This window comes from Mesocricetus auratus, unplaced genomic scaffold (genome assembly GCF_017639785.1).
Source record: "Mesocricetus auratus isolate SY011 unplaced genomic scaffold, BCM_Maur_2.0 Super-Scaffold_100026, whole genome shotgun sequence".
In the NCBI taxonomy this organism is placed as follows: domain Eukaryota; kingdom Metazoa; phylum Chordata; class Mammalia; order Rodentia; family Cricetidae; genus Mesocricetus; species Mesocricetus auratus.
Genome location: NW_024429207.1, coordinates 24,689,452 through 24,713,507, shown reverse-complemented (window position 1 = coordinate 24,713,507; position 24,056 = coordinate 24,689,452).

Here is a 24,056-nt window from a genome sequence, read left to right as displayed (position 1 = left end):
TGTAAGGCAGCAAGAAGGAATGACTGCCCTTTTAAATCACTCATTGTGGGCGGTGGCCGTGGCGCAGTGCTTTGGGGCCCTCAGGTATCTCTTAAGACATACCACACAAGAATTCACCTTCCTGTAGATGGGACAGCTTCAAAGAGCTCATTTTCTAGAAGGAATCTCACAGTGGGGGAAAGTGACAGCAAGCAGAGCCTGGATACCCCGAGAAGGCCCTGTGGTGGGGAAGTCACCCTGTCACATTTCCTGCTACAGCACCTCGGCATGCCTTACATAGAGACAGGATCTACATGTGTGATGTTACCCACCCCCCCCACCACCCATTCGTGGATCTGGATAGTGTGTGTACACTGGGACCTGAGGTGTCTTCCCCCACACGGACCACCCACCTTCTGAATGTGTGCCCTTTGACTGGAGACTCTCATCAGCAGGTCCTGTTGCACCAAGGGCTCACCCGCCTGACTGTCAACACAACCCACCTTGGGGTTGCAGCAGGACAGACATAAAAGAAAGAGGAGCTCAAGTCACACAAGCAAATCCTGGCTGGATGTGAGTCAGGCCCCTGGCCAGTCCTCCTTCCAGTTTGTGTGTGGTTGCAATAGAAATTCGAAGAGCTATCGTTGTGAAAGATCAGAAGTGGGCATCCTACAGCGGTGGTAGGGTTCCCGGAAAAGCAGACCCAGAGTCCTCTTCTACCTGCATCTGATGAGCTAGGGGTCTTTTCAGGGGGAAGGAGGCACACGGGTAGGGTGGTGAGCAGTCTTCAGGGTCACACACACAGCTCTCCAGGTCAGCGGAGCTCCTCAGATTACGCCTGGGCCCAGCTCCTCTCCTTAACACTTGCAGCACAGCTCAAACCTGCAAGAGGTCAAGGGTAAGCTTTCTCGATTCTTCGTTTTAAGTGTAATTTAACACAATGGCTTCAAAAGAAAGAAAAGAGAAGAGAGCGAGGGGTAAAAGGGCGGCCAATATAGGGGGCACCGAGCAGAGGGAAGAATTGTCACTCAGAGGGGAGAACCACAGCTGGAGAAGTCAGACTCCACACTGTGACCTCTAGAGACTGTGTCACTTTTCCAAGCAGGCCACAGAACGAAGAGAAGGAAATGATACTGGGGTACTTCAGAGGGACTGTGATCTTACAACTCTATGAACTGAATACTTGAGACCTGACAAGCTAATGCTCAATGTGTGGGTGTCTTAAGAAGTGGTATCTCTTCCGAGGTAATTAAGGAAAAATGAGATTGTAAGAGTGAAGTTCTGGTGGGATCATGTTAGACTTCTCTTCACAGACACCAGAAAGCTCTCTCGCTCTCCCATGAGAATACATAACAATAAGGTGACTGTCCCCAAGCCAGGAAGATTGGCCTCATAAGAAAACAAATTTTCCAGTGCCTTCACCTTGAACTTCCAGCTGCCAGACTATAAGAAATGAATTTCTGTTAAGTCTATGGCAATTGTTATAACAGCCCAAGCTGATGGATATACCTACAGGTCCACAAATTTTGATTCCCGCCCTTTCTTTAAACCATATCAAGACTTCCAAGCTTCATGTGCAATGTGTGTGTGTGTGTGTGTGTGTGTGTGTGTGCACATGCACATGCACACATGTGTTTATGGAGTTACCCTAGTGCAGTCTACACAGCACTTTCCAGTATTATGAACACTAGCTAGCCATCCATCAGAGAGGACGTTTCTCAAACAGTACCACCTTGCTTTCTCTCTGCTCTTGCCAGAAGCCAAGACTGCCAAATAAAAAGTCCAGTGTTAGGTGTGGATACCTCCCGATAAGTTGTCTGTCAGGGTTATGTCTGAGACTCTCCCACAGCAATATAAGCCATTACCACTGCCCTTGGTCATCTACCCGAACTTGATAAGAGCGTATTGCTGAAGTCACCACATGCTTCGGACACAACACATGGAGAAAATAAGTTGCTGCTCTGCACGAAGCTTCCTCTCTGTTGGTTAGCTTTCATAGGACTAACTATGTTGGCTGCCTGTGAGGCATGCAGCTCCTACCCTGTTATGAGCCCCATGAACTACAACAATAATGGGCATTTCCATTGGTACAATGGTAGCATGAACCTTATGGGGGTAACCAACCACTTTCTGATTGAATTTGAGGCCTTACCTACTGGAGGGAATGCATATCTGGTACTGTAAATCTGGCCAAGAACCCTTAACTGGGTAGTTTAAGGTCCTAGGGGTGAACTCACCACTGTTATTTTACCAAGTGGATACAGTACTAGAATGCCCTTGAAATTTGTGTGTCTACACCATTAGAGTAGTTAGCAATCAGAGAAATTTCTTTATGGGATGCACAACGCAGGCACTTGTGACTGATCAAAGTGCAGAGAATGAGTGTCTGGAGATCTCAGTGTGGTGCCCTATTTCATCCCCACTTGAAGCTCAGGAGCCACCTCAGAAGAGTGGAAAGCTTGCAGGAGCCAGAGGGCAGAGAGGACCAGAAAGAAGTAACGTTTTCTAGGCATAATAGGACTGTGACATTCATGAACTCAGCAGTTATGGTTGCCTGCCCAAGATCCAGGCAGTAAACATCCAGGCATAGAGGCAGAAGGTTCTTGTATCCCAACCCTAAGAAAGTATTGACAGTTGATGACTTCTGGGAGGGGGAGAGCCAGTTTTTTTAAAGAGTGAAGTCCCTGGGTGGCTAAGCATGGTCCAGTGAATGGACCCTACATTCAAGATAGATAGATAGATAGATAGATAGATAGATAGATAGATAGATAGATAGATAGATAGATAGATAGATAGATAGAGTGAGTGAGTGAGTGAGTGAGTGAGTGAGTGAGTGAGTCAGGAAGATGACCAAAATACATTGTATGCAGTTCTCAAAAAATTAACAAAAATATTGCATCAAAAATAGTTTTTAAAGTCCTGCTTCCTTCAGGTCTTTGAGTTTCTCATATTGATGGGTCTGGAGGAACTCTTTCAGAACTATTTAGGGTAGCAGTTCTCAACTTGTGGGTCACAACCCCCAAAAGGCCAAATGACCCTTTCTCAGGGGTGGCATATCAGATGTCCTACACATTAGAAATTTAAATTGCAATTCCTAACAGTAGCAAAATTACAGTTATGAAGTAGCAACAAAATAATCCAGTGGTTGGGGATCACCACAATGTGAGGGACTGTATTAAAGGGCCACAATATTAGAAAGGTTGAGAACCACTGACTTAGGGGCTTGAGATACGGCAAGATTTTTCCAATCCTGAATGGCACAGGCAGAGGAAACTGTTGAAAGTCAGGGTGAGGTCTGTGAGTAGAGAACAAAGGGCTTGGTGTGAGAGAGATTGCAACTGGTGCAGAGATCAGCCAGACAGCACCTTGTAGAGCACAGCAGACAAAGCATCCCCAAGAAGAAGGACAGAAAAACATCAACACTGCCCAGATAGCCGGAAGTCCACATGCACTGCCCAGATAGCCGGAAGTCCACATGCAGGCTGTGGTCTAGCTTCCCTGATGTGTGAGTTACCCTCAACACAGAATGTTTCTTTCTTCACGTTCCAGGGTATAAATGTATTCAGTCCACTCAACCACTGGCAATCCCCACCCCCAAAAAAAGCTAGAGTAGTGTCTTGTGTTTTGGCTTATACACTAGATTTTCTAACAACAGACACATAATCAAATGTTTTAAGCCAACCTGTGTCAGTTACGGCCATTAAGCAGATCCAGCCCACTATGGATTTTTATATGGCCTGTAAGCTAAAAGTAGTTTTTCAAATTTTTTTAAGTTGTTGGGCAAAGGAAAAGAAGAATAACTTTTGTGACACGTGGGAGCTGTATGAAGTTCATATTTCAGTGTTGACAAATAAAGGTTCATTAGAATACAGCCTAGCTGGCTCATCCAGGAATCGGCTATAGTTACTAACATACAATCACACCATAACCGAGTACCTATATCAAAGACTGTCCACTACCACACATCACACCGTGTCTGAGGGCCTATACCACAGACTGTCCACTACCACACATCACACCGTGTCTGAGGGCCTATACCACAGACTGTCCACTAACACACATCACACCGTATCTGAGTACCTATACCTATACCAAAGAGTATCCAGCCACAAAGGGTAAAGTTCTTACTCTCTGGTCTTTTACAAAACAGTGTTTGTTAACCTTGATTCTGAAGATACTAGAACAGTTGCTTAGAGCTGGGCATAGTAATACATATCTATAACATTGAGAGAGAGAGAGAGAGAGAGAAAGAGAGAGAGAGAGAGACAGAGAGAGAGAGAGATTGATTATGGTCAGAATCTACCCATTTTAGCAGTAGAAATAAGCTTTTCATTCTAGACAGGGGCCAGTGAGGGGTCTCCGGTGGTCACTTACAAGGACAGAAGTTGTCAAGTAAAGCAAGCTGTCTTGAGTGGCAGGTATGTGCTGAGACTCCATTTTGGAGATTCAACACAGAAGCAAAAGGGCATTACTAGAGTCCAGGCCCTTCTAATGTTAAGTCACATCTACCAGTGACTGTCAGATTAGCTACCTGAGCTTATATGTAAAATGAAAGCAATACCTGGCTCTTAGAGTCAGGGTGTCGGTGCCAGCAAGAGATGATAAGCTGGAATGACGTGCCCTGCTTAGCAGATGCTGCCTGCCCTCAGATGTTACAGTGGCCATGGTTGTAGTCACTGGAGCAGATAAAGAGGTTGGCTCTGCCACTTGTGAGTTGAACGATCTTAGGCAAGTCACTGGCCCGTCTAAGTTGCAGTTTCTTCATTGGGAAAATATACATGAGGAGAGACCTGCTCTCAGAGTTTTCCATGATGATTCAATGAAGTAGCAAGAGCTACCCAAACGTGGCCCAGGAAAAGTATTCCTCGATAGTGACACATTAGCAAGCAAATGAGAAGAACATGGAGATGAATCTGGAAGACTCAGTATGGCTGAACATCATTTGATAGGGAGCATAGTAGGGCCAGTGTAAATTTGAAGGAGTTTCCTGGAAACCCCATGCCTTTGAAATGGGTGTGCTGGCCTATTCAGTCTTCCTTGGCTGCCTGCATCACAAGGTGCAAACACACTTGCCCCTTAGGTCTAGAGTGCTTCCCATCATCTGTTCGTGGGAATGATAGCATCCTTAACAGAGAAACGTCAGGGGATAGCATGGAGAGTTCGAGCACAATTGTTTTCTATGAGAGGTCAAGTTCACCTTATATGGGCACTGGGGCTAAAAGCTATGGAATCAAAAAGACAACACCATCAATTTTGGGGGTCTTTTTTCATGTCTGGGGTGCTTCTTACTCTCTGCCCTCTCTGATAGTAAAAATATTCCTAGGTTTTGGGGAATACAAACTCTTTCGAGTTTGTTTACACACCCTGAATGATGTGGCTCTCCTTTTATTTCTGTTAAGTGTTTCCCAGGGAAGGTCTATTTCTGAGCAATGGCCTAAGTCATTTGCTGGATATGATGGTGATTGCTTTTGTTTTTGTTTGCATTTCTTATTTTGAAGATGGAGTTTGTTTGGTTTTTGGTTTTTAAGTGGCTCAGCTGCAGTCTGCTCCTGCGCCAGAAGGGGGAGGCTGAGTGAAGTGGATTCATGTATATGGGGGGAGGAGAACCTGGAAAAGGGAGGGGAGGGGAGTAAGGGGCTGTGGGGAGGAGTGAGAGAGGGGAGGGCTGAAAGGAGCAGATTCATGCAGGTGTGTAGGACAAGCAGCTGGGGTGGGGGGAGAGGAGGGGAGTGAGGGCAGAAGAGTGAGGGAAGGGGTGGGAGAAGAGGAAGAGGTGGAGGGGAAGGAGAGGGTAGTTGGGGAGAGGCAATGAGAGAAGGGTGGGGGTAGTTAGAAAGACAGAGGGAAAGAGGAGGGGTGGTGAGATGGAAATAATTATAATAAAATAATAATTGCAGCCATCACTTTCCCGTGCTCCATGCTCTACATACGTAGTGGCACTTAATCTTCACAACAACCCCAGGAGGTAGGTATTAATATCCCCATTTTTCAGATGAGGAAATCAAAATGCCAGAAAAGAAAGCCTTCAAACTTTCAATTTGTGCACTAATTTTCAGGAGGTAGGAGCTGGGCTATAACCAAGTCATTTCATAAGTAAATACTGGAGGCTTGATTTTTTTTCTTTTCTTTTTTTTCTGAATTTTTAATGTTCACTATTTCAAGCCGCGGGTCAGTAACGGAATACGTGGGAAGTCTTTAAAAACACCAAGGAGAGCTTTTGAAATGGCACGACTGAAAACTGCGCTTTCACACTGGGCTTCATTCAGAGTTCAAGGTTGTACATTTTTCTCCCACACAAATTCAACAGAACAAGAAACCACAGGAATTGAGTGTTTTCCAAGTCTGATCTTGGGAGTATGGACTTTCAGAAACAAGGAGAAATTTATTTGAAGGCACTCTTTGAACACCCTGTAAGCTTCTAGGTTTCCAGGCCCTTGAAGAGCCTCAGAATTTTAGCATACACCAAACCACTGGTGGCATTCAGCAAAGAGTCAACAATGTGGACATTGTAGTCCATTTCCTGGTGGGTATTAGAATCTTCCAGTTCAATCAATTGTCTCATCCAGATGGGGTATCATGACCCACCATCTCCAGCACCGCCCCCCAACTCCACAGATGGCTTCTGTGCTCTGGGAATGTCTGGATCCTTCTATCTCTGGTACCAGGCTGCATGTGCTCCCAGTATGTGTCCGACAGGAATTTCTATAGAGTAAGTATCCTGAAGGAATAAATAGATAAAATGAACTGCACGGCCTGTCTAGCTCTACATTTAGGGTTTGAGGTTTTACGGTGGTGGGAGGGGAGGGTATTTTATTCTTTTTTCCCCATTGTATTTCAATTGAATTTGTCAAGAGGCTCAGAGTTTTATTTTTTCAACATGAATCACTGATGATCTAACAAATTAATTACCCATCCATCCTGCCCTGTTTGAGTGAGGTCATGGGAGAATGGATGGGTTCTGCTGACCTCCTCTGGACTGGAATGTCACAGCCCCCATTTAAGAACTCAAGTTCAATACCAAAATTGCCAGTTTAGGTTAGAATCAGACCTAAATGTATCTTATTATACACAGAGGCACATAAATGTAATATGTCATCTTTAATGGCTCAGAACAGAGCCTAAAAAAATAGTGTCCTAGCACAGATGAATTTTATAGCCTTTGATATATGGCTTTCATTATTAACAATAATTTCTGTAACTGCATCCAAATTCTGGAAGACACACAATGAATATTAATTTTATTTTTTATTTATTTCCTGCTCCCAGTGGCTCCCTCCAGAGCAGACCTGCATTGCCAGTGTCTAGTCGGCCCTGAGATCTTGCAGTCTCCTGAGTGATATTCTCATGTCCTGGGGACAGGCTGCTTCCAAGAGTATTGTTCACTGGGGTTTTTTTTTGCTACTCTGCTGGAGACCAGGATCTTTGCTCACTGGGTTTTCTTAGCGCTTTCTATTTTACAAAGATTTCCCCCCCTCACACACCCTTTGTCATTATATTAAAATCTAATTGCAAGACAACTCTCCTCACCTAAGTCATCAACAAAGCCCAATTATTTCTAATGCATGCAGAAGAGGGAGAGTGCCAAACAATAAAAAGGCTTGCAGTAACCTAAGCCTTTTTCCCAGTCAGGCTTCAAGTTCACATGTGAATTTATGCCAGTTTTGACATTAGCCGAAAAAATTAACAGTTCTCAAAAATGAAACTCTCACAAAAGGGGTTTTGTGTTTCAAGCAGAATAAATTATAGTGTGATGTTATTAAAACACTTAGTTGTTAAGTTGCCAAGAAAATCCAGTATATTCACACAGACTCGAGGACCTGTCTCCATGCAAAGTAATTAAATTAGATTTATGGGCTGCATTACATCAGTGTTTGATAGTTCATTTTTCCTTTCTTCATATTTTGCCCTGCTTTATTAGAGCATGTGACAGATGGTAAAAATAGTGTGAAGTTTCTTGGCCCTGTGCTAAATCCCCTTTCGGTTGTATATCTCTCTCCTGTCAGCTCTCCCCAGCGATGATAAATTAACCTCTCTCGTTGTATCCCAAGTGTGGCAGTAAAGCTCTCTTTTGACACAGCACTATCACTTCATCTTAATCTGCACTGTTTCGAGGAGAGAGGAAGATGATGCAATCGCTACCACGAGTTTAAAGAGAAGATTTATTGTGTCAGAAAAAAGGAGGGTGATTAATATAATATGCATCATTATATTTTTCATTTTGTCTCATTTGTTGCCTTCTCCTCATTTGAAGTCAACAAGTTCGAGGGGTGGGCCACCTTCTAGACTGCCATTAGCCTGCAACCCTGCCTAGAGGGCCCAGCCTGGGACCAGCAAGTACAGGGTGGTCTGCTCCCCGCTGCTCTCACCCCGGTGCTGTAGAACAGGTGACTGGAACCAGCTTCCTGCCTTTACCAAAGATCAGTGGTCTCTGGGTTGACTGACCCAGCACTGCCTGTGAACAGGGAACTTAAATAAGATTTCAAACCATTGTTTTGAGGTCAAGTCAGGGTGCACCATGACACTAAACAAGAGGTGAGGTCATCAAGCCCCTAGAGACACCACTGGCAGGACCAGAAGAAACAGTGTCATAGGAATGTTGGAGTCAGAAGAAGCATATTGTTGTGATTATTTCTCTTCTTTGTAATAAAGCTATAGTCTCTTTGAGCTGCTCCTTGGCTGTGAATCGCTTACATCTGTAAGCAGACTTTATTCTGCTCAAAAAGACACTAGGCATGCAAAGATGAGTTGAAGCTCTCTCCTGCTTTAGACAATGGCCATCCATGGACCAACTACAGAGTCCATCTCACTTTCCCAGGACCTTCCAGCATATAGAGTACCAGATAAGGAGTTTAGCTCAAGGAGAAATCCTGCTCCCTACAATAGGAAGTTTCTTCAGTCACAGGGAAGAGAAGCATTTCTGATAATATAACCAGAGGTATGGTGAGAAAGTATTCAAGGTTGAAAGCATTCTTGGTACCTCTTCCCAAAAGTCAGTAACTTGTGACCACAAACCAATCGTTCTGATGTAAAAACCTAGATCGTTCAGTGTTTGCTTAAATGTGGTAACTACATCCCAGACAATTAGACTATTTTCATTCAGTTTTCCTCAGTGACTCTTGAAGAGACAAAGAGCAGCCTTGTCCTACACATCCATACCTGTCCTATCGTCTCTCCCCATCCCACTCCCCCAGAGGCTCTCTCTACCCTTTCACCCAAGAAGGGCATAGCAGTTGTGTTTGTGGTTTATGCTGTACTGTGTGGCCTCAGCTGATAACTGATGTGACTAGACATGTGCCTATCAGGTTCTCTCTCTACTAGTAATATAAAATTGAGGGAGAAAGACAACTAATGGGCAATGAAGAGAATTAAAGAATTCAAGACATGGGGAAGGCATAACATGCTGTTAAGACTACAAAGCCAAGATACTACAACAGAGGCAGATATAGATGTAGAAGAGTAAAGATGCAAGATACAATCAGGACTTCCTGACCCTGACACAGTATAAGGACACTCCTGTTCTTGAGTTCCATGACACACCCTGAATCTTTCAAATACACCACCCTCCATTGTTTTGGTTTTCGAGATTTTTTTAAATTATGTGTTTCTGTGGGTATATACACATGAGTGCAGGTGCCCATGGAAGCCAGAAGAGGTCACCAGATCCCCTGGCTCTAGACTTAAAAGCAATTCTGAGCCACTCCAGGAACCAAATTCAGATTCTCTACTATCTTTTAGCCCTGTTCCTTCTTCTTAAAGTAGACCTCTACTGTTTCTTGTAGCTGTCTTCAGGCACCTCTGTTTCCTACAAATCTTTAGCATAATTCTTTCCACCCAGGCTAATTTCTTTTGCATTCCACAACCATGCCTTGGACATATCTATGTTCTCAATGTGCTGAAGTCCATCCCTTTACTCAAAATGTTCTCTCCCCCTTTCCCAAAACCAATCCTGCCTGTCTCAAGTGCCTCATGGTAACTGGTCCAGCCTTTGCTAATGATCTTTCCCTTGGGTTTTTCTTAAATAATCTGTGAAATGACGTTTAACAATTAATTATATTCTGTAATGTGTGTTGTGTTGCAATGTTAACTTTGTCTCTCCAACACAAGAAACTTCAGGTTCGTGGAAGTCAGCAGTGATCCATACTGGTATTGTGATCAGTGCTAACACAGGGGGATTTACTCCAGATGAATTCCTACATTTAGCAAGGCCAGGGAGAGGGACAGAAAAATCCAGGAAGGCTGTAGTTTAAATAGAGCCAGAAGTGTCTCTGTCTTTTGCTTTCTATCCAGCAGTATGGAGTTTCTTCTCTGAAGTGAACAGAGTGTGTGACCACATGTTCATCAGGATGAGAGAGCAAAAACACTGCCCTCGGATATGGGAACTGTGGTTCTAGTTACAAGAGGATCAAATTTATGGCTGTCAGAAAAAAAATAGGGTCCCCCAGCAGCAATCTAGGGTGATATGTATCAACCCAAACTTTGGATGAACTAAGCATGATTTCAACTTAATTTCGGAAATCTAAATATATGGAATGCATTAGCTGATTTTATTTTTGGCAGCAGACTTAACCATTCTAATCATGTTTTGCTCCAGCGAATTTTAAAATTAGTTTGCATTTCCTAAGCACACATCAGCTGAGTGAGGGCTGGGAGGGAGGGAAAGAGGGGGATGCAAGGAGAACTCTTGGTGGAGATTAAAACTTTCTTGGCAGATGCTTCAGCAAGTGGGTAATCCACATAAGGTATGTGGAAGCTGACTAGAATTGAGTTCTTGGGCTTGGAAGAATGTGGTTGTGAAATAAGCACTGGTCCACCAACCCACCTTATGAATATGATGTTGAGTCAAAGAAGACAGAGAAGAGGCATCAATTACTGCCTGTGTTTCGCTTAGGAAAAGTTCTTAGCTAGAAACAAATCCGAATCTTCTATGTTGTGGTAAATTACTTCTACTTACTTATAGAGTTGATTAATATGTTATTCTTTCTAATGAAGTGGCAATATTATGTGATTACAAAAATTGGTTCCTTCTGAGAGCCCAGTGTCCTTTACAAGTATCATTTTTGCATCTCTGGTTAGACCTGGGAGGTCGGGCTAGGCACGAGGCTCTAGATGGCTGACACATGTCAAAAGGCATTACAGCAAGAGCGATTACCATCTGTAAGATTGTCTACTGCATAATGGAAACTTTATGTTCTACACAGGGCATCCCCATCACAATCCTGAACATTCAGTTGACTACTTCCCTTCATTATACATCTGAAGAAACTGAGTCAGGACATTCGGTACACTGGGTGTAGTCACACAACTGGAAAATGGCATTGTGTTGCCTAAGCCAGCAACTCGCTTGTGGCATTACTTCCCAAGAAATGCAAGCTGTGCTTTAGCCTGAGCAGTGGGGCAATGAGGCTTCAGTCACAAAACCCTTTTAGGGGTGGGGGAAGGACTTGAAGAAGGCAAAAGCAGAATGCTACCCAGGGCTTCAGGGATTCCTGTGCAGTCTCTTGATGGGAGCACGGCTCTTTGGGAATCTAACGAAGGGTGAAGGATTCTAGGAATACATAGGACTTGAGACCAAGTGCAGTCCCTGGAGTTTCTCTGACCCTGTTTTCAGGGGAAATAAACAACACACCAGCTAACACATTTTATTTTTCCTATCATGAGCTTTTGCCTTAAGTACAGCCTTTGTATGACTCTGAGCCAATGGTAGGTAGAAATTTAGATGCTCAGGGGAACTCCATTATGGGAAGCATAGACAAGCCTATGGGGGAATTGTATTTGATTACCCCAACATTGGGTTAAAAGAGAAAAGGCTAGTTAGTCAGTGTGTAAGTCACCTGTGGTGGCCACCTTTCATCTCTGGGACAAATGTGAGCTACTTAGGGAGGAAGGATTTGTATGACTCACAGTCCATGTTTGCTCCACTGATTTGGACCTGATATGAGGCAAGGGCATCATGGCAGAGAGGACATGAGAAGCGCTCATCTCATGACAGCCAGGATACAGAGAGCAAGTCAGAGAAAGCCACGAGGGGAGACACAGTTCCTACGACATGGGCCACACCTCTGAAATTCTCTGTCATTTCTGATTAATACCATCAAATTCCGAGTCTATCAGTAATGCATTCCCTCTGCCGTCCAGAGTGTGATCATTTCATCACCTCCCAATGACTAGGACTTCAACCCATGAGGCTTTGAGGGGACATTTCATTTCTTTTTTTAAAAATGTTTTTTTCATTTATTTCATGTATATGAGTGTTCTGTCTTCATGTACTCCAGAAGGAATCAGATCCCATTACAGATGGTTATAAGCCACCATGTGGTTGCTGGGAATTGAACTCGAGACCTCTGGGAGAGCAGTCAAGTACTCTTAACCACTAAGCCATCTCTCAGCCCCTCATTTCATTTCTAAGCCGTGACACTGTCATTGTGACTGTCTTGGGGATTCTACTGCTGTGATAAAACAGCTTGACTAAAAGCCTCTTGGGGAGGAATGGCTTCTTTCATCTTATAGCTTGTAGTCCATCATCCAAGAAAGTCAGGGCCAGAAACTCCAGACAGCAACTCTGAGGCAAGGACTGAATCAGAGTCCATGGAGGAACACTGCTTACCAGCTTGCTTTCTGTGGCTTCTTCAGACTGTCTTCTTATAACACCCAGAACCACCAGCCCGGAGGAGGCACCAGCCACAGCAAGATGGTACCCACACTAATCATCAATCAAGAAAACACAGATTGGTCAATCTGGTGTCACCATTTCCCCAGCTGAGGTTCCCCCTTTCCAGGTGACTCTAACTTGTGTGAAGTTGACATAAAACCAGTCATAACACCTAAAATGACCAATTTTAAAAGGACAAAGATTTATCTTCATTTTCGTTTCTGGTGGTTTCAAGTGATGGTTGCTGGGCCCTGTTGGGCCTACAGTGGCACAGCACATTGTGGGTGCTTGGATGCCTGGCAGAATAAACTCCTCACCTCATAGTGGAGGGAGACACAGACACCGAGAGAAATAGTCCAGGATCCCTTATTACAACACGTTCTTCTCACCATGGCAGGTCTCATCTTTCCCTCAGTTGTGCCCCAGTTTAGGAACCCAGTTTTTACTCCATGGGCTTTTCAGGGACATTTCGAATCCAAACTGTAGGCCTCAAAGTATCACTCGGAGTTTCAGAGAGAAAGAAGCCCACTGAAGGAGGGTGTGGCACGTGTGTGTCTACAGGCTTACTGGATTGTTGGGAACCACTGAGCACACGTGTGTGTCTATAGGCTTACTGGATTGTTGGGAACCACTGAGCACACGTGTGTGTCTAAAGGCTTACTGGATTGTTGGAAACCGCTGAGCAGGATGGATGGACAACCTAGAACCCCAGGGCAGGCCAGCAGGCTGGAGCCTGGGGCAGGAAGTGAAGCTGCTGACTGGAGGCAGAGATTCTTATTCTCCAGGTACCCTCACTGCCTGCTCTTCCAGCCTTCTGCATCTGTGGTCCACCCACATTATTGAGTACAACTCCTTTCACATGGGGTCAAGCCATTATAGATATTAAACACATCTACAAAATACCTGTGCAGCAACACCTACGTTAGTTAGTGTTTAACCAGATTACTAGGTTCCACGGCCTGACCAAGGTGACATAAATTGAACTATCACGGCTGGATTTCCCTCACACAACTATTTTCACCATGTTCTCTTCCAATAGCTATGCATTTTTTTGCAAAGTTGTAAAGACTGTATTATAAGAATTTACTGCTTTTATTATACGTATAACACATGTTCATTATAGAAAATTTGTATACATAAAAATTTGCTGTTCTAATTTCTTATGTAATTTGTAAGCTCTTTCTCATATTTATAAGGCTATTTCTCTGGGGAATTATAGACATGAGCTCCTTCATCCTTTCTGGTCTATCATTGGTTATGATGCCTGGTACTTACCAGGTGTTCATACATATTGTTCAAAAGAAGTGGTTTTTTGATGCCTAGTGCCAACATTTATTATTTGTAATAACTGCATAATAGTCTGAATTGTCTGCTAAAATTATCATAGCACATTACCTATTATTAAACATTTAGATGGTTTTCAAATGTGCTTCTGTGGGTTTTTATCCCCACCCCTAAAATAAGCCTTGCTTCTAGTAACTGCTGTATCACATACATCCTTCCTCTATTTGAATAATTCAAGAAAACTTACTTATATGTGTTTTTCTTGAAGGCATTTTAATCTTAAATAATCACACTGATTAGTCAAGGCACTAATTAATTTAGGCAAAGTATAGGTCTTACAATGATTGGCAGGCCCATTGAGTCTTATAACAATATCTGGTAGTCACATTGTTGTTTACAAAGCTGCCCCCAAGCCCAAGTTGAGCTTTGACCAGCATAAGTCTCAGTCACTGTTCTGTTGCTGCGAAGAGACACCATGACCACAGCAACTCTTATAAAGAAAAGCACTCACTTGGGGGCTGGTTTAGGGTCTCAGAGGCTTAGTCCACCATCATCATGGTGGGAAGTGTGGCAGCATGCAGACAACAGACATGGTAGCAGCAAAGAGTTCCACAGCTGGATCCATAGGCAACAGGAAGAGACTCGGGACTTGGCATGGGCTTCTAAAACCTCAGTGCGCACTCCAGGGACACAGTTCATCCAACAAGGCCACACCTCCTAATCCTTTCAAATAGTGCCACTCCCTGGTGACTGAGCATCCAATCTATCAGCCTATGGGACCATTCTTATTCAAACCACCACAAGTGATTCCAAAGCTTCTCTCTGTCACAATGGGACTGCAAGTCACCAGGTCAATTTCCCAAGTCTCTCTGAACATTGGCTCACATTACATTTTCACTGAATGGCAGACAAATGCAGACGAAAAAGAAAGGAAATATTTGTCTTTCCCCAAAAGATATCTGCAAGGCACTGGTTTTCCCTCATTCATATCTCCTAGCACCCAACCCAACCCTACTGCTTCTCCTGTGGCTCCATGTGGCAGGCATAGACCTCCTCTCTGGCAACTGAGAGTAGTCTCTTCTCTCCAGAGCCCATTCCCAGTCACTCTTGTGATCATGTGACTTCAGCATCCCATAGCCAAGTAGTGGATTTGTAGAAACAGCAACAGTGTTTCCTAAACTCCACTTGTGAAGTTTACTTGTGTGCAGTAGGATTTCAATGAATACTTCTCAAAGAAAAGTTCATGGTGCAAAGCTTTTAGCATTCAATAAAGTTCAGCTCCTTTACCAAAGGACCTCTCAGGACCCAGCATACAATAATACTAATATTAACGCACACACACATGGAATCTCTAAGGAGTTTCCCACTTTTATTTTTAGCTGTGTAGCCATGATATGTTGTTATATGTCTAGGGACAATAATCTAACAAGGGAATACTTATCTATGTCAATACTTTATCAAGAAGATATCAAGAGGCTATTGATAAAGACTAAACTCTTATTTGTTAGTAAAAACTAGATAGTCCCAGTACTCAGAGTTCCAATTATATTGATATATAGTGGACAGCAAAAGTTCTGTCATCCTAGTCTCTAGGGATGCAGTGATGACCCATAGCCAGCACAGGGACTGGTTTCAGCCTCGGCAACAGTTCCTTCCTTCTGCTTCTATTGCTACCCTCGGGCCACAGTGTCAAGGCACCTTTCAGAAAAATGTTCTACACCCTGGCTTCCCAAGCTCATGGAGAGGAGGGTCATCTTTAAGAATAAAGTCGCTACTCTATGTAGTACCATCTCAGGAGGTTAAACAGGGGTCAGTCGTAACAACACAAGCTGAGCTTAAGCGGAAGTTTCTGGAAACAGAAGGAGCTGACCAGCCCACTCAGGCCGGCTCACAGAAACTGGAATAGGGAACTGTTGAGGGACCAGGAAGTAAGTGTGTTCCCTTTCTCCCTCCCTCTCTCCTTCTTGAGTGGTACCCACTTCTCTCTTGGGCTACCGTATCCTCTTTCTCCACCAGCCCGGCTTTGCTGAAGTTCAGCGTGCACGAGGCTCCCGCTGGCTAACCCGGGCTTGGTTCCTCTCTGCCAGCCCCACTTGCTCAGTCTCTGAGCGTTACTGTGGTTTAATTCCTACTGTGGTTTTCATTTCCTCCTATGCTCCGCAAAATGCTGACTGTGGTAAGGAGCTTCCATCCTGAACCTGAAGTCTTCACTGTTATAATTAATAATAATAATAATTCTAAGTCTTGAGTGAATGGTTTAAGAATTAAGTTTTTTCAAAAGAATAGGTTGTTTTGTTTTGTTTTAACTTCCAAAGTAGAGTTTGCTTAAAATCCAATGTAAACTACTCATTAGCAATGTCTGTTTTTCCTCTACCCTTTGCAACTGCAACTTCTATAATGCTCCACCACACTCTCTCTAAAATAGCCTTCCTGGAAGTCTTGCCGTACCTCCCCATGTCAGCTTAGCTCCTGTTTCCCCCTGGAAAACTAAGCATGAGATCATGAATCAGGACCACCCCATTGCAAACCCCTGTAACAGCGCACTCAGCTTTAAGTCTGTGGGAGGGTTGCTGTTCCATTGCTGCCTTCCTGCCTGGTTGGTGAAGCGGGGAAGGCCAGAGGCCATGGCTTGTTTCCCTATTATCTTTCCTCATGCAGCATGCAGCATGCAGCCGTCAAAAAATCCTTGCTGCCTCCACTTGCCCCTCAGCAACCATACTGCTTGTGCCTCAGCTGTCTAATAAAATGACACGTTCTTGTTTCATCTCCTCTTGTTCCTACTTCATGGGTATAAAGCTCTCTTCAGTTTTCGCAAGGATATGAGACACACTGTTTTGTTTTTGAAGGCCTGGGCTTGGTGGTTCGTTATAATTGTGTTTCCTTCTGTGTATGCACTAGCTTGTTTATATTGCTTACTTTTTATGACTTTTCTCAAAGGTTTGATTTTTTTTTAATTCAGCATTCATCTTTTATGGCAGAAGTTCCTCCCATGTTACCAGACCTGCTGTCTCTGTGCAGGGTTAGTGTTTACTTACTTCATGCCTAAAATTCTACAACATTTCCTTCATGTGCTTCACCCTAATTTAGTCCCAGAAGAGCTCCAGGTGGTAGGCTGAGCATGTTCTGTCCTTATCTGCAATTTACAAAGAATAAACTAAATAGTTGAGATATCATCTCTTCTAAAACCATGCAGTTGATAAACTAGCAAAACCAAACTCATACCTGACCACCTGATGACGTAGTCCACATTCTTAACACCATGTCCAGCTGCCCTTCATACGGATCTGTTCAGAAATCAGCATTTTGGTAAAGACTTCCAGCTATAGGTGAACCACCCACTCCAGGCCCATGCCAACAGAAGCAAAGGAAAACATTTATACAAGCAAGAAAAGATAGAACTTGACCTTAGCAATGGCCAGGCTATCATGCTGTCAGGATTCTCTTTCTGCATCTCCTGCTTCTGCATGTGTTGGTGTTATCTTGTTCTACAAGTTGTATTCTCCACCTGGTGGGGTACATGGCTTCCAGGAGCCCAGGATCCACACCCCAAGAGTTCTGCCCACACAGCTACCCACCCCCTTCCCCCTAGAAGAAAAGAAATTTGTTTCTGTTTCATACTTTCAGGTTAAAAAGTATTTAAGGTGACTAAGTAGGCCCAGCTCCCGCTGAAAACCTGACCGCTAATCAAAACAATCACTGTAGTCATGGAGACATGGTATTTTCCTTGGCCTTATCTAAGCTACAGACTCACCTCTGGCACAGGGTCTGAATGCTGTCCCACTCCCCATATCATGAATGACACCTAAAACGGCAATCCTAGTCTATTCTTAATGACAGTTAATAACCCAGTAGAGTGACACATGTAGGAGCATCTGTTAGCAAACAGACCCAGTTGCATGTTAGGAACACTGGTCATGCTATAGCCTGATGTGTGGGTGACATCCTGCCTTAGAAGTCAGATGGCATCCAGGTTCATATCCCAAAGTTATTGCTTAAGAGTTGTGTGAGCCTAAATGATATATTTAACAAGACTAGCATGCTTTTTATTCTCTTGGGTGATATATTAAGCTGGAGCATATATGAAGCACTCAACAACACCACAGCACTAGCCCCCCAGCAGGTATGTTGAGCCATACCTGCTTCCCAGAAAACAGTGTTTATCTGCCAGGATCTTGCAGCACCCCCCCCCCAAAAAAGAAACTTCAGTTTCTTCAAGCTTGGTCAAAAAGGTATTTACATCTTGAACAGAAATCACTTTAGTACCTTTCACTTAAAAATATTCTACTGATGCATTTCTTTAGGAGAAAGAGCTTGCATGATATTGTATAAAACCAAAGAAGTTATACGCGCTAAACCATGTTACCCTCAAGAGTCACATGTTGAAGCCTTAACTCCAACTCATCGGAATGTGACTATATCCAGAAACAGAGCCTTTAAAGGGGTAACCAAGGTTAAATTAACTCATATGGGTGCATCTTAATCTAGAGTGATTGTTGCCCTTGTAAGTCAAGGAAGTAACTAACACACAGGGAAGGATTCCCAGGCACTGAAGGATAACTGTGTGAGAAGGAGGCTATGCACTGGAAGGCTGGCATTTTCAAATCTGTGAAATGGGAAAGTAGTGTTCATTTTATCCATTTGTTCTGAGAGCTAAGTAAGTAAGAGACCCTGGAACCTGGGTGTTCAAGACCATCCAATTCACATCCCATCAACAAAGGGGAGGTTGGGGGAGGGGAAGCATAGGAAGAGAGAGAAAGGAGAAGTAAATGAGAGGCAAATTTCGTAGGAAATGCAAAAAGGCATCGTGTGGAGAGAGTATTATATAAATCATGTGACTTATACAATCCATACGAAAGATGCACCAGTAATCCCTTTACATATTCAGCAAACAGTGCTTACAATGCCACTTGCTGTGGGTGTGTCAGCCTCTACTGTAAGCACTGTGCAAGCCTTAACTAACTTACTTCCGAAGGCAGTTCTAAGGGAGGGTCTCAGGCTATTTTTAACATAAAGAACTTAGCACAGAGGGGTCAAATGATTTTCCCAGGGTCATGTGGTTAGGAAAACCCAGAGCTAGGGTTCAAATCCAGGCCCTTGTAATTCTCCAGTCCTTTCAGAAACAACAGCTTGTCACAGCGGGAGACCTGGAAGTGAAGGTCACTTCTTGAAAGACCTTCTCTTTGTCTTTTCCCTCTAGGCACGATGAAACTGTGCCAGGAGACAACTTGACCTTGGCTGCTGTCCTTACCTGGGCTGCATAAGATGTAGCAAAAGAAACCAAGGGAAAGGTGAGGTTGATGTGCCAGCCCCCAGCCCTGCCATCAGAGGCTTCCTCTTCCCCTCATAGTCAGAGCCCAGCTTTCAGAAACTAAGGGAGTCCTTCCAAGCCCAGAACCATAGCTAAATAGCACTCCAGGGCCACAGGCAAGTAGACAATTGCTTTTCACTGTTCCAGGGACTCACACAGGCTCCTACCATGCAGCGTGCCAGCAGGAAGGGCAACCCCTGCTATGGGTCCACATGTTACTTTCCTCCACCCAAGCATGAACATGGAGCATCCCCTCGTACCCAGAGGGCTTCCAGCTGGGAGGACAGAACCGAATCAAAGCAAGCACCAGGGAGGTCCAATTGAAAGCGGCAATCTCCCGGCCAGTTGGTTTTTTCTTTCATTCATTTATCCACTCAGCAAAGAGGCTCTGGGTTTCTCATCCCAATGCTACGGGAGGCCGTTGAGAAGATACGGTCCTTTGAGCCCACCCTGGGCTCCAGAGCAAGACCCTGTGTCAAAAATAAAAAAGAAAGAGGAGGAGGAGGAGGGCATGGGCACAGAAGGAAGCGCCGTCTTTATGTTCTAGAATTTAGATGGGTAACAAACAAGGGACTCACAGGTATTGGTGATGCTGCCTCAGAAAGAAAGCAGAGCTCTGAGATCCAGAGTGGCTGGGGAAGGGGCTGGTGTCCCTTTCTTGATGGCAGAAGCTACATGACGATGCAGGGACAGCAGGCAAGGAATCCTTAAGTGCAAGCACTGTCTCTCTCTCTCTCTCTCTCTCTCTCTCTCTCTCTCTCTCTCTCTCTCTCTCTCTCTCTCTCTCTCTCTCTCTCACACACACACACACACACACACACACACACACACACACACATACCGTAGCTGATGCTGACTGTAGTTTAGCAAGAAGGAAGGATACATACGGCAGAACAAAAAACATTCTGAAAGGTAACTAAATGTGTTACCAGTTGATAAGTTCACCTACAAGGAAAAATAATGGAAGACTGGGTTTCTAACTCTGGTAGGGAGAATTCCAATCTGGGGGGCAGACACCTCCCACTGCCCAACCAGATCCATTTCTGTCTTTCCTTCTTTTCCTCATCGGCTAAGAGGGAAAGGGACACCTGCTAAAGAGGCTTGGGTGAGGACTGGACATAACAGAGCACATAAAATCACCAGCTCTTCCTTCCACACGGCAGGCACTCACATGCTGGGAGCATTTCTAGCTATGCCCAACTGTGAGCAAGGTCTCTACAGAAAAGGGACAACTGTCACTTATGGAGAAGCCACACGAGGCAGAGCCTGCGCTGGGCACTGCTCATGGGCTGCGACTGCTTCCCCAGCTGTGCCAATGTCAAGTTTAAACGCCTCCGTTCAGAAAGGACATCCAAGGACACCCACCCCCAAGAAACTACGGAGCTTGCTCCAAGGAGTCTCTGAAGTCAAGGGGTGCCCAAGATGACCCGGAACACAGGCGCTGTGAGACTTTCCCGGTTCATGGGGTCCTCACAACTTTTGAGGCTCCCAAAGCCCAGTGCTGTATCAGGATGTAACAGCTGCATTTTGAGCTTACAGATGTAGTAGCTATTAATAGGGTCTCAGAGTAGCTTTTCATTTCTCTCAGCATTTCTCTTCTACACTCCCATCTGCCACCCTGTCTCCAGGGTCAAACCATGCGTCTCAGGCGCACATTTTTATCTGGGTAGTACGCATAATCTTGTCGATGCCCATTTTTACCTTGGTACTATGTATGGTCTTCCCGTTAGGAAGCATCCCATGAGTGAGTGTTGTCACCTTATTCTAGGTCCAAGGTAGACCACCTCGGTGAGCATCAGCCATGAGCATAGCGACAAGCAAGAGACTGAGTGCCAAGAGTTCAGGAAGAGCCTGCTCACCCCTGCTTTCGATATAGTTCATCACCTGCGCCAAAAATGAGTCTTTCGTGGTCTACCTAAATGTGTGGGATGCAGAAGGGCAGCTGTGGCTGGAGGGGGCACGGCCAGTGGTCTGAGCATCTGGAGGCCTTCAACTTTGTTTTGTTTGTGGTTCTGACACAGTATCAGGATGGCCTTGGACAAATGCTCATCATCCTCTCTTCCGACATGGCTACGCCTGACTCTCACAGAGCTATCTCTTGGGTTTCCTCTTTGGGCTCTGTGGATGTGCCAATACATGGAGAGCGAGCTTTTTCATGCTTATAGCTGTAGTAGCAGTGATGGTCACGGGGACGATCTTTGGAAGGCTTGTATGTCTTTAATTCGTATATGTCATTCTCATTTATGCTTCACAACAAGGCCGGTGTGCAGAAGAGGAAACAGACTCTGAGAAGCGACATAGCTTAAGAGTATCAAGCAGATACTCATGGGAACAGGAGTGGAGTCTACGCAGAAGTTCCAAAGACTGGGTTCTCTCTCTGTGCCCCTGATGCCTTCAAAAGAGAAGTGGAAAACCTCTTAGAGCTCTATCTGATGGGGGCTAGCCTCCTCCTTGAGCCCCGTGGAGAATGAAGGGGAACCAGATATCACACACACACACACACACACACACACACACACACACACACACACACGCCCCACTCTAGGAGTGCTCTCTACTGAGTCCTCAAAGACACCACACCCACATCTACCTGTGCACTTAGAACCAAAGGAGGCCTTTCCCTCCTCTCCTGATGAAGTACTTCTGCGTTTGTGAGGGCTGGAGGAATTTGTGCAGCCCAGGTCCAACCAGTGCAAATGACCCCTCTCACGCTGCCTTTGTCTTTCTGGCTGTGGGAGCTGTTTAGCCTGTGTAGAGGTCCCGGGGAGGTTCCTCACCTGGACACTGCCTTCCCTCCTTTCCTCCTTCCTCACAGGCTCCCTTCCCACCTCGCCTTGGGGCAGCTCTCCCTGGCTTCTTTGAAACAGGAAAACTGGGCAGCTGAGGGAGTTACTCCACTTACCGCCCCCCCCATACTCCCCACCCCCCGCTCTGCTCTTCCCAAACCTGGGGAAATGCTTTCCCTCTCACCCCCAGGGCTTCTCCCTGCTCCACTTCCCCAGTCTTCACAGAAGAGGCCGCCGGTTGAGGCTTTTCCATTTAATTTCATTTTTCATCATTTTTCCCTCTTTCGGATGGTTCACATCTGAGGGTCTCGGTGGATTAACTGGCCAATCAGATTTCATTATGAGCCCAAGTAGTTCTTATCATTAAACCTGTAATTTATTTCTTCTGTGTTTCATAAAATGTGAAATATTACCATTCTCCGGGAGCTTGAAGAGAGCAGGGATGCCCCATTAAGTTCGACACTGCTCCTCCGTAAGAGGCTCTAATTATATGTGAAATTTTTTTTAGCAGCTAAGTTTCTACTCGCAGATGCTAACAAAAGAAATAAGCTTTTAATCCAAACATAATTAATATGAATTACCTCCCCAGCACACACTGGCTTTGCACCATTAAACTTAATTTTTGTTTTGCATGATAATTGTGTTATCATTACCGTTTATAGGAGAACTCAGGGACCCTCACTTTGTTTTCAGTCAAGACCAAAGGGACTGGAAATGACTTCCTGCCCCGAGTTAGTCTAAAGCCTGCCTGCCAGCTTCCTGACTGGTCCCTTCCAGACCCTATGGCTTGTGGGACCTAGGACATGAGCCATGTTGTTAGCCACGGGCCAGGTCTTTGCTGCCCCGCAGACAGGCTGAGCTGAGACTGATGCCTCTTTGTTAGCTTCATTTTCATCATCCCCATCATCATTGTCATTACTATTATTGCTCCTAATAGTAATGAATATCACACAATTGCTCTGTAGCATGCATGTCCCAGCTACCCTGCTATTGGTTACTTCTCTCAGCTATCTGGGGATCATAGATCTAAACTGTTTCATCAGAACCCCCAGAAAATCAAATACCCAGACCCCAGGTTTTATTACAGCTTCCATTAAAGGGCCTGTAGTAAGGCAATTGTTTTACGTACGTAAGACTTTGGGTTCAATCTCCAGCACCACACACACACACACACACACACACACACACACACACACACACACACGTGTGCGCGCACAGACAGAGAGACAGAGACAGAGAGAGACAGAGAGAGATTGGTTCCATAAAACTTTTCTTTTATTCAAGACTTTGATCAAAGCTGATTTTTCTCTCACTTTTGAATTCCTCTCTGATTTTTTTTGTTTGTTTTTGGGTTGAGAAGGAAAACAAGAATGCCCTTCATTCATCCAAGACTTGTTGGAAATCTACAGACTGGGTACTGTCAAAAATAACCCCGGACTTCACAGAATTTACCATCTAGTTGAGGGAAAGAGGAGTCAAATAATGGCAATACATGGTAATACCGAGGATGTCAAATAGAACATCTCTGCACAAGAAAGAGGAGAACAGAATCAAACAGCTGCCCAGGAAGGGATGCACCCCGTGAGAACAAGAGCTTGGGTGGGCCTCCAAAGTCTGAGCAGGGTGTGGAGGGGGTGTGGAGAAGGAGGGCACAGGATCTCTAGGGTGGTAGGGAACCAGGCCATGGCAAGCCAGGGAGCAGACAGAGACGGTCAAAAAAGGTCATCTGCAACCAGAACACAGAGCATCCTGAGCGCTAGTCCAGAGGATATGGCTTCATGAAATAATCTTTAATTTATCTATTTTTATTTTATGTGCATTGGTATTTGGCCATGGGTGTTGGGTCCCCTAGAACTGGAGTTATCGACAGTTGTGAGCTGCAGTTGTAGGTGCTGGGAATTGAACCCCGGTCCTCTGGAAAAGCAGTTAGTGCTCTTAATCACTGAGTCATCTCTCCAGACCATCGAAATAATTTTTAAATAGTGGTGAGGTGGGGTGGAGGTTAAAAAGTAGCATCTTCAGCTGGTCAATCTGTTGCAATCTAAGGGAA